The sequence below is a fragment of the Ochotona curzoniae genome, unplaced genomic scaffold, assembly GCF_017591425.1.
Source record: "Ochotona curzoniae isolate NIBS_2020 unplaced genomic scaffold, NIBS_Ocur_1.0 scaffold_1037, whole genome shotgun sequence".
Lineage (NCBI taxonomy): Eukaryota > Metazoa > Chordata > Mammalia > Lagomorpha > Ochotonidae > Ochotona > Ochotona curzoniae.
Genome location: NW_024467083.1, coordinates 10298464 through 10311144, shown reverse-complemented (window position 1 = coordinate 10311144; position 12681 = coordinate 10298464). Strand labels below are relative to the sequence as shown.

Below are 12681 nucleotides of genomic sequence, written 5' to 3'. Positions count from 1 at the left end.
TCTGCTTGTTTAGTTAGAATTGCAGTCTTCCTGCTGACAACATGAGAACCTCCAGCTCCAGCTCTGGCTATGCAAACCATAATGTCTCATCTTTACTCTTGGCCACTTAGTATCATCACCTCTCCCTGTCCTCAGAACAGGTCAATCTCACAACCCTGTATTCTCAACTATTGATGTGGCCAGAACTATAGAACAAACTAATGTGAGGCTATTTACAATTCTTTAGTTATGCTACTTTGAATATTCATATGTTTTGATGTACAAACGCAGATGTGTTCTATTGTGGAGACATTGTGGGGCAGTGCATGGGTCATGCCACTTCTCTAAAATATGAAAAAAAATCTGAATTGTCGGATACTGCTCAGCTCAGTGTTCAGATAAAGGGTGATCAAGCAGGAGTGAAGCAGATGTTCCTATTAGGCATTCTGGACCAATGAAGAGCAATGGAATCAGTTACTCACTGAACTTCACTTCCCTACGTACTGAAGAGAGAGAGAACAGGAACTGAGTCCTCTGATCTGACCTTGGGAAAGATCTGTCACCATATTACCCAAGTGGGTGATAAACGCATGGAGGAAAGTGGGGGCGGAATAGAGCTTTATCCTTCTCAGATTGTCAGATGCATGCATTTTTCAGAAGATTGATATATTTTAGGTCATTTTAAAATATAATAACTGCTACTTATGGGACCAAAGAACTAAAGTGATATGTAAAGTGGAAATATCACAGAAATGCTCATTATGGAACTTGCTATAAAATTACCATGTTTTTCTCATGAGCTATTACTGGTATAATATATACAAAAGCCAATATTTCCAAAGCAGGATGTTCTTTCATTTATTCTTGCAGTGCTTCTTTTTTTTTAAAGGATTTATTATTTTTATTATTTTTTTTTATTGGAAAGGCGGATATACAGAGAGGAGAGACAGAGAGGAAGATCTTCCGTCCGATGATTCACTCCCCAAGTGAGCACAACGGCCCATGCTATGCCGATCCGAAGCCAGGAGCCTCTTCCGGGTCTCCCACGTGTGGGTGCAGGGTCCCAAAGCTTTGGGCCGTCCTCGACTGCTTTCCCAGGCCACAAGCAGGGAGCTGGAAGGGAAGCGGGGCTGCTGGGATAGAACCGGCGCCCATATGGGATCCCGGGCGTGCAAGGTGATGACCTTAACCGCTGCGCCACCGCACCGGGCCCCTTGAAGTGCTTCTTACATTCCTACATTACATTCTCCACATGCAGAAGAGATCAGACAGATATCACTATTTCCGCATGGAGGGCCAGCTTAGTGTTTTAGCTGAGTTATTTGAACCTGCATCATGTCTTACATGGAGTTTTAGCATGTAAATCTGTCTATAAAAGCGTGGCATTGTTCTATAGCCAGTTAAGCCACCACTGGGATGCTAGCGACTTGTAAGAGCACTGCTTCTAGTGTTGGCTGCTCTACTTCTGATCCAGCTCACTGCTAACATTCCTGGAACAGCAGGGCACACCCAGTTAACCCACAGAGCTTACCAGGCCAGCTTCCTGCTTACTCCAGTCTGCTCATTACTGTTCCTGCTACTCCAGCTCAGAACATGATGATATCATTCCAGGAACTATCTCACACAAAATGACATTTCAAAAATCAAGTTCACTCCTGTCATTTTCTAACATCCCTGTAATAGTGTCACATTTTCCTTGTAATAAAAATAAAATGTCTTCCCTTGACATACCAAGCCTTTTTGTAACCTGGCTCCCATTAACCTCTCCGGCCTAATTTCCTGCTACTCTTCACCCTGTGTTCACCCACTCTCCCACCCACCAAGCCTTCAGTCTGACAGATGCTGAATTATTTTCAGCTTCTCCAATTCCTCCTTTGAGAAAGCTCTTCCCTTTGCTTAGAGATTCCTGTGCCCTCCTGCTCTCTCCAAGTCTAGAACAAAACCACACTCTAACTTCTCTTATCTGCTCATATCATCTTGGGTTTGTAACTGTTCTGTTTGAGTTTGGATCTGTGCTTCACTGCCTGTTAGCCTAGGGAGCCTTCTCCATTAGCTATCTTTATCATCAATACCAATGTTGTGATGTTTTGATCGCTTGAGTAGATACAACATGCTTAACAATGCCTTGAGCAAGTTGTAAGCATTGAGTAAATTTGAACTTCATAGCTAAGGATTGAAAATGAACCAAATGTTGGATGCTAGGATTGCAAAGCAGAAAGGATATTTCTATTCCCATCATCTAGCAAAAGAGAACAAGATGTTATTTTAAGAAAAATATGAAAATTCTCTTTATAAGAGTGAAGAGCACAATCCTGAGTATCAAACGAGACAGAGATCACTGCCCCTTCCTACAGCCAGTGTCGATACTGGGAGTGTGTCTCAGATGAGGGCAGGCACTAAGCAGGGAGATACTTCTGACACCTTTGACAGTTTGCCTCAAACCCTGAGCTTCCAGTAAGAAGCATCATTGGCAGACTGAGAGAAGTAAGGGTGGTGGGGGGGTTCATTCTCTCGACCTCTCCATTTCCTGAGAAGTGAGAGAGAGGTGCTAGCAAACACTGAGTAGGGTGGCAATGTAAGCAGAGTAGATAGCTTCCAAATTGAGGTAATGGAGGAGAGGAATCTCAGGGCATGAGCGGGGGCAATGAGGGTCCTTGATATGCCAGGCAGTAGATCTGCCTACCCCTGACTTGTTCACCAGTGAAGGCTAAGAATGATATCAGAAATATTTCATGTGGACACCCTCAAGCTTTAAGAAATTTTTGCAGCATCATTGCATTGTTAATATTTATAATATTCACTGAAATTGATAATTTGCTTAATTGCTTATTGCAATCTGATGAAGCTGCACATTTATATATACCCTGCATGACAAAGACACTTTATGTGTGTATGTGAGTGTGTAGATAAGGCTGCATCTGGTGATACAAATTGCTTTTCATCATTGAATTATTACATTTATTTAAAGGAAACTATAGATCCTCCTGTTATAATTTAGAAGGATAACTTAAGATTTGAAATTTAATTTTCAATACCTATTTTCTTCTTATACGGTATGATACTGAGACATATTATGCATAGTGTATATCATGCAACGATTATACAAGTGATGAATTTGTTCTTAATTTCATCGATGACAACTTCAGGTAAAAGTGGCTTTATTTGCAACTGATAAATGAACCATGTGTTCACTTATCAGGGCATCGTGCTGGAGCAAAATGGTCTGCATGCCAAATCCATGGTGCGGCTGCCCCTTAGCGAAAAGGTAAACGTGTCCATGCTGAAGGGATTTTATTCACAGTCCAACTATCAATTGGTCGTTGTGCGGAGGCAGCTGAGCTCTAATCTTAACTGCATGTACCAGCTGGTCCTGAACACTGAGGGGGTTGTTACTGACATTGCCTTGGAGGCTTCCTGGTGTTGCCCATTCAAAGACATCGACCACAGGGACAAATTCTATGTTCATGATGATGTAATTTTTGTTAGGAACCCATTAAAAGCAGAATCTCCATCCTTATGCTCATAAATTAGGTAATCTAGCAATCGTATACATTTAACACAAGTATATTAACACTGTAAATTGATTCTGCTCATAAAGCAAACGAATTTTCATCCTGTTGTGTGACAGTACTAACGCATACATTTCTTGCATGGCAGTGCTAAATCCTGCACACGGAGTACTAGTGCCAGTGGAAAGTTGAGTTTATCACCACGATTATTAAACTCAGCGCAACACAACTGGTAAATGTTGCTAACACAAAAATTTTCAAAAAGTGACTGTTGTGACAACGAGAACTGAAAAAAATAAAGTGATTGTGAAAATTTACCTCAGAAACTGTGTTCCTTAATAAATAACTTCGTAAAAGCGCATAGTGTTTGAAATGATTAATAGGTGTAAAAGATGAATATAGATAGAAAGATGTATTTAAATGCTGTCTGATGGAGTGCAGGTAGTTCACCTTCAACAAACAATATCAATAAAATGATAAAGGCATTTTTTAAATTTCAAAAAATGTATAATCTATTTGGAATATTCACTAACCATTTTTGCATTTTTCTTGACTTAATGATGCCAAGGGCTAAATCAGCATTATCCAATGCAAATATAAATTTTACTGCATATGCGACTTCGCTTTCTAACAATCATATTGAAAATGTAAAAAAGTAAAAATGATAAAAAATCAAAAGCTATATTTTATGTAACCCAAATATAACACCCAAAATGTTACCACTTCATTATGATTCATCATAAGCATTTTGCACTCCTTTGTTGTAAGATGTTTGTCACATCTGAATGAGACACTGAATTTTGATCTGAAATACTTCGCCTGTTTTTAGATTTCATAGAATTTATGCTGCAAAAATTAAATATGCATACTTAATTTGTTCCATACATGTTTGTAAGTTTTCCAATACTCTAGCCAAGTAGATCATTGGAGCTATCAGTTAAATTAAAATTAAATGTAGTTAAACTACCCCCACAGCTCCAGGGCCACATTTTAAGTGCTCAGCTGCTGCAGCAGCTTGTGGCAACCCAGTTGGTAGGTGCTTCAGAGAAGCCCCTGTAGAAATCACACACAGAAAAGATTGTTGTGCTTCATTCCTTAAATGAAGCCAGCTTCATCAACAGCAATTTCCAAATTTCAAAAGCAAAATTTAGGCATCACAAGTCTTTGTAGTAATCCAACAGTAACAGGGAAAACCTAGAAAATCGCCAAAACAAAGAATGGCAGCGGCAGACCAGGGGAGATCTTCAGAATCTACAACAAGGAAAATCAGAGAAGATGAAAGGATAAAAAGGCAATGTGTGCATTTGGGTAAGCACCTGTGTGTTAGAAACCCCGAGAATGAGGCTGATCCCTGGATGACAGACACTCCAAAAAGTTTACAGTGACAATGGAAAGTATAGAGGCTCCCTGTTTCTGGTTTCTGTACAAAAGACAGAGAGTCAGGCAACCATGAAGATGACCCAGGAGAGTCAGAGGACACTGCAGCAAAGTCTAGCTGGGCAGACAGCGTTTTGCAGCTTAGAGGGAAGATATGCTGCAGGTGAAAGACTTTATGGCCTGTGAGCTCGGGTAGAACAAAACAGCATAGGGCCACAAAGACGTTAGTGGTGGCTGCCAGTACCGCATCATCAACACATGGAGTCACACCATTGGCGGTAGACACCAGTAGAGACTGAAAGGGCACGTTTTAGGAAAGCCTGTGCCAGTGAGGTCACATCCCAGCATCGGTAATGAGGTCTCAGATCTCCAGCAATACTCCAGTGTCAGTTTTTTGTTGTTTTGTTGTTTTCAGAAGGCAGAGCAAGAAACAAAGAAGAGTTGAGCATTTACTAAGAGACTGTTTTTTCCCCTCTCCCTCAACCAATTCCTATTTGTTGTAAGGTGGGTTCTCATGATGAAGTTGAGATCAGTTATAGAAAGTAAAGTAGCCGCAAGCTTTACCAGATCCAGAGTATAGCCTGTAAAGTATATGACTCAAATACACCCCCACTGAACCCCTCAGTCCTCATCACAATCTGAGTTCTGTGAGCACGAATCTGTCTCATACAGCCTGTGATCTTTCCAACATTGTATTACCTCTCATCAGCATTCTGTTATCTATCCCATCGATGCCTTTATATTGTTAGTTGGAGAATTTGTGGATTTGGGTAAGAGTGCCAAGTATGTTCATAATAAAAAGATTTCCAGGACACTCTACTATTGACTTAACAAATGTGCTTCTGATTTTGTGTTTAATGCATAACTATTGATTTTCTTATTTTATAAAAAGCTGGATGGAGTATTCTTTTACTTAGAATCCCACATCAATGTTTCAACATTGTTCTTTCTTGGAATGTCCTACTTCATTTTTAAGATTTTATTTAATTTTTTTGAAAATATATTTTTTCATTAACTATGATACTGTTTTGCAGGTGTAAAAGTTATTCCTCACCCCTCCTCCTCCCTTTTTGTTATGCCCTCCGATTATCACAATAGTATAGCACCTTAGTAAGTTACAAGATCAACTTTCTGCTATTTAAATGTAGTATGGCTTGGTTGGTCTAGTCAAAAGAAGAATATCTAGTATCATGCTATATGGACATATTTACATGCTTCAAATGGATAGAGTTATGCTGTAGTATGCATCTGTACTCCCAAATATTTAATGCTTACTATTTATTGCAAAGGTGAGGGAGCTGTAGACCCATGTTGGCCATTGATTAGAATTACAGGAAAAGCAGGTGCAGGGGCCCATGCAGTTGGGGAGGATGGCATGGAGGTATGGTTGGCACAGCTCCTTGGTTAGGAAGGCTATGAAGAATTTCTGGAGGCAGATTGTCTCTAATCTCCTCATTGATGCATCATCCCATTGTGTGGACACTCAGTCACCTCTGCTATTTCATGCAATTTTCTTGAGGGTGTTGTTTTTCTGCAAATATGAAATGATTTTTGTAACTGGAAACTGATTGTATCAATCATATTGCGGTAAAAGGGTCTTTAGCAACTTAAGGAGACACAACTAAAATCATACAGTAGCACAACTGAGCCTATATTGTTGCCAAATGTCTTATTATGTGCCCACTTTTGACCTGGAACTTACTCTAAGATGCATAATGTCCTCCATAAGAAATGGCTTGGCAATATCTTGGAACAGATGGCACTCATGGAGGTACAAAGAGTTTGTTTACTGTGCAACCTCAAACTGTTACAATACATGCAATGACGCATTTTGGCCTCCCACCATGTAAAGTAGAATGTGTATGGGGCATCTTCTAAAGGGAGATAAATGCCGTGAGCACCTGCAAGAAAATGGTTTGCAACTTCTACCTTATATTGACATTTATATTTAGGGAAAGAAAATAGTTTGAAAAGATAAAAAATATTTTTTTTTTGGTAATTGCCTTCTGTTTTCAGAAAGACTGAGTTGCCCTGATCCTTTTAATTGTCCTTTAACAAAAGAACAAAAACACAATTGAATCAGTATTAGGTGAAGATGATGGTAATTAGCACATGGCTGCTTATATGATTTAATAAAGAATCTATGATATATGCCTTATAAATTCCTTTCATTTATAAGCTTTTTAAAATTTTGGTTTTGTTATATTTTAGGTAATATTAGTTTAGGTTTAGTGAAAATCTATTTTGGGTATAGATAAACCACCTGTCCCTATGTAACTGCATGTTCTGCAAATGGTGGAGTTCCTGGCTTCAGCTGGGTAACTAGAAGTTTGAATGAGTAATGGTCTGCTGAAAATGTTTTCTTAGAAGTAAAACAGTAATTTTTAGAATTGTTTTTTAACCATTCTTTCAAACATGAAGTAAATGTGACACAGTCGGATGTTGTGCTTGTGATGATTTCTATATAAATAAAGAAGGCATCATGCCATAGCAGTCCACGTCTGTTCTTCTCACTGACCCACGCATCCTTTGAAAGCTCTGAAGTCAGCTAGAGCTGATCTCCAGCAGGCAGGGAGAGAATGGGTGAGAGAAAAGTTTTCATCTTCCCTCCAAAATCCACAGGAAGTGGGTGTTGGCAGGGGTGGAGGTTCGTCGCACCACTGTTGGCTGTCAGACTACATCAGTGCCAGGGGACAAAGATGGTCTCTTGATATGGTCTTATGGACTTTGATACCTTCCTTAGTCTGTCCATGGACGTAGGTCCTTGTAAAACTTGGCCTCATGAATTGTGTCCAACTTTGCTGAAGTGTGTTCACTTTCTTTTCACCCTTTGATGGGGGTACTTGAAATATTCTGTTAGATTAGAGGGGTAGACTGTCTGGCTTTTTACATTGTGTCTCTGACTATGTTATTGTACAGGAGTCAGCAATGGAAGTGGCCTAGTTTAGCAAGCATGCTCTACAAGGTCAGAACACATACCTACATGATGATCCTTGAGAATGGATATCAGATGCTATGATCAAGCTGGGGAGATTCTTAGGAACCCTGGTTATCAGACCTAATTCTCAAGCATGCTGGCAGGTACTATGGGCTAACTTGACCCACACCACCCTCATACCCAGGTCTCACAGGCGCTGGTGGATGCTGTAGTCTGGTCAGGAATCCCCAAGAACTCTTTGCATGTACCAGAAGGTACTGTGTCCTGGCCTTGCCTGGTCCGGTCGCAGATCTTGCAGGTACTGACAGGTTGCTGCAGCACAATCAGTAAGACTCCTTAGAACCCCTGGCTCTTCAGTAAAGAGCCTCAGTAATTGACGATGCCCTGTTATTGCTGATCTGTTTGGAGTAGGAGGCAATTCTCCAGAGACAGGTAAGGACAGAAAAGACAGTGAATGAGCAAATAAATAGCAATCTCAAACAAATACACGATAATTTAAAGCAATGACAAGTGTGTTCTGACTGTGAGGATTCAAAAATCTTTACAAGAACCTTTACCCAAGCATGCCATCCCTACTTCATTCATTCCGTGGTTCTTGAATAGTTACTACTCATTAGGTCTTCTATGTGTTTAGGGTAGTAGAGTGAATGGAAGAAACTCCATTGGAGTTTTCCAGTGGAGGGAAAATAAACAAACAACAATATAAAGAAACAAACACTCCATTGGAGAAAATTATTTTTATTTGCTTGTTTTAAAGATTTATTTATTTATTTGAAAAGCAGATTGACAGAAAAAGAGAAGCAAAGAAGGACGGAAAGAGACATCTTCTGTCCACTGATTCACTTCCCAGATTGCCACAACAGATACAGCTGATTTAGGCTGAAGTAAGGAACCCAGAACTCCACGACACTCCGATATGGGTGAGAGAGGCCCAAGTACTTGGTCCTTCATCCACTACCTTCCCTGAAGCATTATCACGGAGCTGGTTTGGAAACTGGGCATGTGTGGCTAAAACTGGCATCCAGAAATAGAATGCTTGCATCACAAGCACTGGCTTAACAATTTGTGTTAAGATGCTGGTCCCGTGTCTGATCTTAGACAGGTACAGATACCATGAATAAAATATATCATCTGATCCACACTTCTGTATTTTCTCTTACTCATTATTTTCTTCCTGAACACTCTATACTGCATGTTTACTTTGTTTTATGAAAAGTGCTACTTAAACTCAAGGATTTACAATGAATTCATACTTGGTTTCTAGATCCTTGCACTAGCAAAGAAAATAAATAAAAGACGGGGCCAATGTCATGGCATATCAAGCTAATCCTTTTACTGCAGCACTGACATATGAGTGCCTATTAGTGTCTAGCTGCTCCACTTTGAATTTAGCTCTCTTCTTGTGGCCTGAGAAAGAAGTGAAGAATGGTCAGAATCCTTGGGTTCCTGTGTTCATTTGGGAGACCAAGAAGCTTTTAGTTTTCAACTTCAGATCAGCTCAGCTATAGCCACTGAGGCAATAGGGAAGTGAACCAATAAATTGATGATTTCTCTCTGGCTCTCCTCCTCTCCGATAAAGTCTTCCTTTAATACAAAAAAAATATTAAATCCTTAAAAATAAAATAGCTAAAACAAATCTGCTAACTGTTAACTGTTTACTACACCTTAGTAAACCTATAAGGGAGGTTGACCACAGTATTTTGAAAGTAAGTGGCAGAATTACCTAAAGTCCTCTGTCTCTTTCCCTACAATTTCCCCTGCACTAATCTTTCAGGTATCATCTTAGCTCTGTCCTTTGAAGGTCTTAGTACATCTTCTAGTGCATAGTAGGTGCTCAACAAATATCCGTGTTTTCTTATTTATTTTATAATAACTGTGTTTTGTGTACAGTATGATGTTTCCTCAAATTACAGAAAAGATGGTTATTAAAACAATAAAATCAACTTGTATTTCAAAGGAATAAAGGTATTAACATTATACTTTACTAAAAGCCAAAAGGAAATAAGCAAATCTGTTTTGTATGTGTGCTGATTATTATATATGAACAGAGAAAAAGAAAAAAAAATAGATGCCAGAGTATTAATTGGGAACAAATTATTAGTTTTAGAGTTTTACGCTTTAGTATTACTAAAGAATGGAATAGGTACATAAGGACTGCTAAGGTGAAATCGCGGAAGAGACAGTGAACATGTATTAACTTGGGGGATTTAGTAAATATCATCCTGCATAAAAAACAAAGCTTGGTGTTTGTGTTTTATTCTGACATCTGGTCAACCTAGATAGCTTCATACGTGAGTTAAGAAAAACCAAGAGAGCATGCATAAGCAATTCCTGTCCTGTATCCAAGTTGCTTAAGAGATTATTATGCCATAACTTTATCTTCCGCAATTCAGGAATAATAGATTTTAGGTAAGAAAAACACTATTTGAATGGTAAAATGGACTTCACGCTCATAAAGCACTGAAGAGTTGCTGAGTGGAAGGGAAATTCTCTAATGTTTCTTTTGTTACATTCAATCTAACTGCTCTGAAAAACAATCTATGTGTTACAAAGCAGTGCTGTGGTCTACCTTTAAGTTAAATCTATAACCCTTGAAATTCAGTTACTTCCCATTCCCCGCTCTGATGTCATTTGGTGCTGTGATGGAAGGAAAGCCAAATCCCAGATTATTTACAATAGAGTTTTCTTATGAGCTTGCATATTAGGCAGACTGTGTCTTTGGGCACCAATTAACCCTAATTGAGTTATTACAGCAATTTAGGACTGATCTCAGCATTGAAGAGAAGCAATGGAAAGTTGAAGTTTAAGCTCACAGGTCACTATGGATCTGCATAATGTGGGACAAATAAGGACTGCATGATAGCTGAGATGGTATTTGTTGGAAAAGGGAGGGCAAATGTTTATCAAAACCATAAAGACTATAGAAGATTTTATATGTGGATTGCACTGTATCCCACTTCTGAAAAACATAGATGGAACCTTACTTCTTTTATGATAGTATGGTGATTGTCTTCTTCCTTTATTTATGTCAATGTCTGTTGTTCACTGATACTCAGCTTTTAATTAAAATCAATGGAGAAAAAGGAGAGCCTATAGGAGCTTAGGGTTTAAGAAGTACTTAAGTACTTACATGTTACTGCCCAGTCACATCTCTTATCGCTCAACAGTACCACAAATTATCAATTGCATAGTTATCATAACCTCATCTTAATTAAATGTCTCATCTTCTCATCTACAAAATAATGGTAATAATTAAATCTAACTTAGAGGGATTTTTGAAGATTTTAGTGAAATAAATAATGTAAAATGCCACAAACTTTACCTAGAATCAGAACATCAATAACACAATCAGTGAATTTTACAGCATGTTATGTCAGGGGCTCTGAACTAAAACTTTAAGCAGACTTCAGCTTACCGTCTTAGGCAATTGTATATTTTATCAGTACAGGAGTTATGTTATTCCATGCATTTCTAATTTTTTTAGTGTGTTGTTAGTACCAGATATTTACTGACGTTAGCATCATAAAATCTGACTCTAGTTTTGAAATCATTTTGTTTGTAATTACTATAAGTAATTGCTAGCAATAACTAGTATTCATTCCACTTGGAGTCAACAGATTTGCTTACAGAGTAATATACGGTTTAAATTGTGAGCTATTAAGCTATTGAATAAATAAGATTGGAGGAAGAATCAAATAATACTTGAGCATCCAGACCCACAAATTTAAACCATTTTTTTTTCATTGGCATCTGCTCACACTTTATTAGTTTCTGTGAATGTCAAAAATACACACATCAGTTCATTTGTTGTTTTGGTGTTAGGTAACACATTTCCACCATTGTAACTAAGGGTTTTTGTTTGTTTGTTTGTTTGTTTTGTTTTAATTCAGGTTGAGAAGTTCAAATATGTAGGCTGATTTCACAATAACAACATACATGCAAGCTGTACATTATAGTGAACCTTAAATTCCTAGATTAAAATAATATCTTCTTGGTGAGACTCTGTTTCATATAACTATTTCTTGCTATATTTACAATTCTGACTTTATCAAGTATGTATCTGTTCAATGTAATATGCAAAACTAGAGTAAATAGCTATTAATTTTCTCCTCCCAATATTGTTGGAACTAATTTAAGACAGATGTTCAAATTAAAAAAGAATTGGTATATTGAGAATTAAAAGATGGTCAAGTATCTGTGCTAAATAGTACTAGAGGAGTAATGGTGTTATGAAAAATTGGCTAATAGTAAGGGATCTGTGTAACAGGTAAGAAAATTAAATAATTGCTACTCTCAAGTTGCATTAAGAACTTTCTTTATTTTTTTCCCTAAATCTTAGCTCCCACATAAAAGGGAAAATAGATCATGTTTGCCTTTATGTGTCCAGCTTATTTCACTCAACACAATGTCCTCCATTTGCACCCATTTTGATAAAATGATAGAATGTTACTCTTTCATCTCACCTTCCACCACACACCACATTTTTTTTTCTGTGTTTGTATGATCATAGCCAACTTGGTTGATTACATATTTTGGATAATAAGAACAGTGGTGCTATTATCATGGTAGTGCATGATAAAAAAAAAAAGAAATGCTGTGTATATCAGTGTTGGCTAAGATACAATTTTTATACTATTTTTGTCAGGCCAGTGGTTAAGAACAATATAATATACTATAGCTATAATGATCTGTGATAGCTTTAAAACTTACTTTGTGTGAGTGAAATTGACATTTTTGGTCTGACTACTATTGGTAGCTCTTGCCTATATTTCCATGAAGTGATGATCCTTTTACATATTATTTGTTGAATTATTTCTGTAATGGAGCATTCAGACTTACTATCCTATGAACTGAAAATGTTATCTTGAACACTAAATT

The 12681-nt window shown here is 38.0% G+C and overlaps 1 protein-coding gene across 1 annotated transcript in view; it reads left to right on the top strand.

Annotated features, from left to right (window-relative positions):
• The window catches only part of PLPPR5 (phospholipid phosphatase related 5), a 109220-nt gene that overhangs the window by 64089 nt on the left and 32450 nt on the right, over positions 1-12681 (top strand). The gene's annotated exons all lie outside the window — the stretch shown is intronic.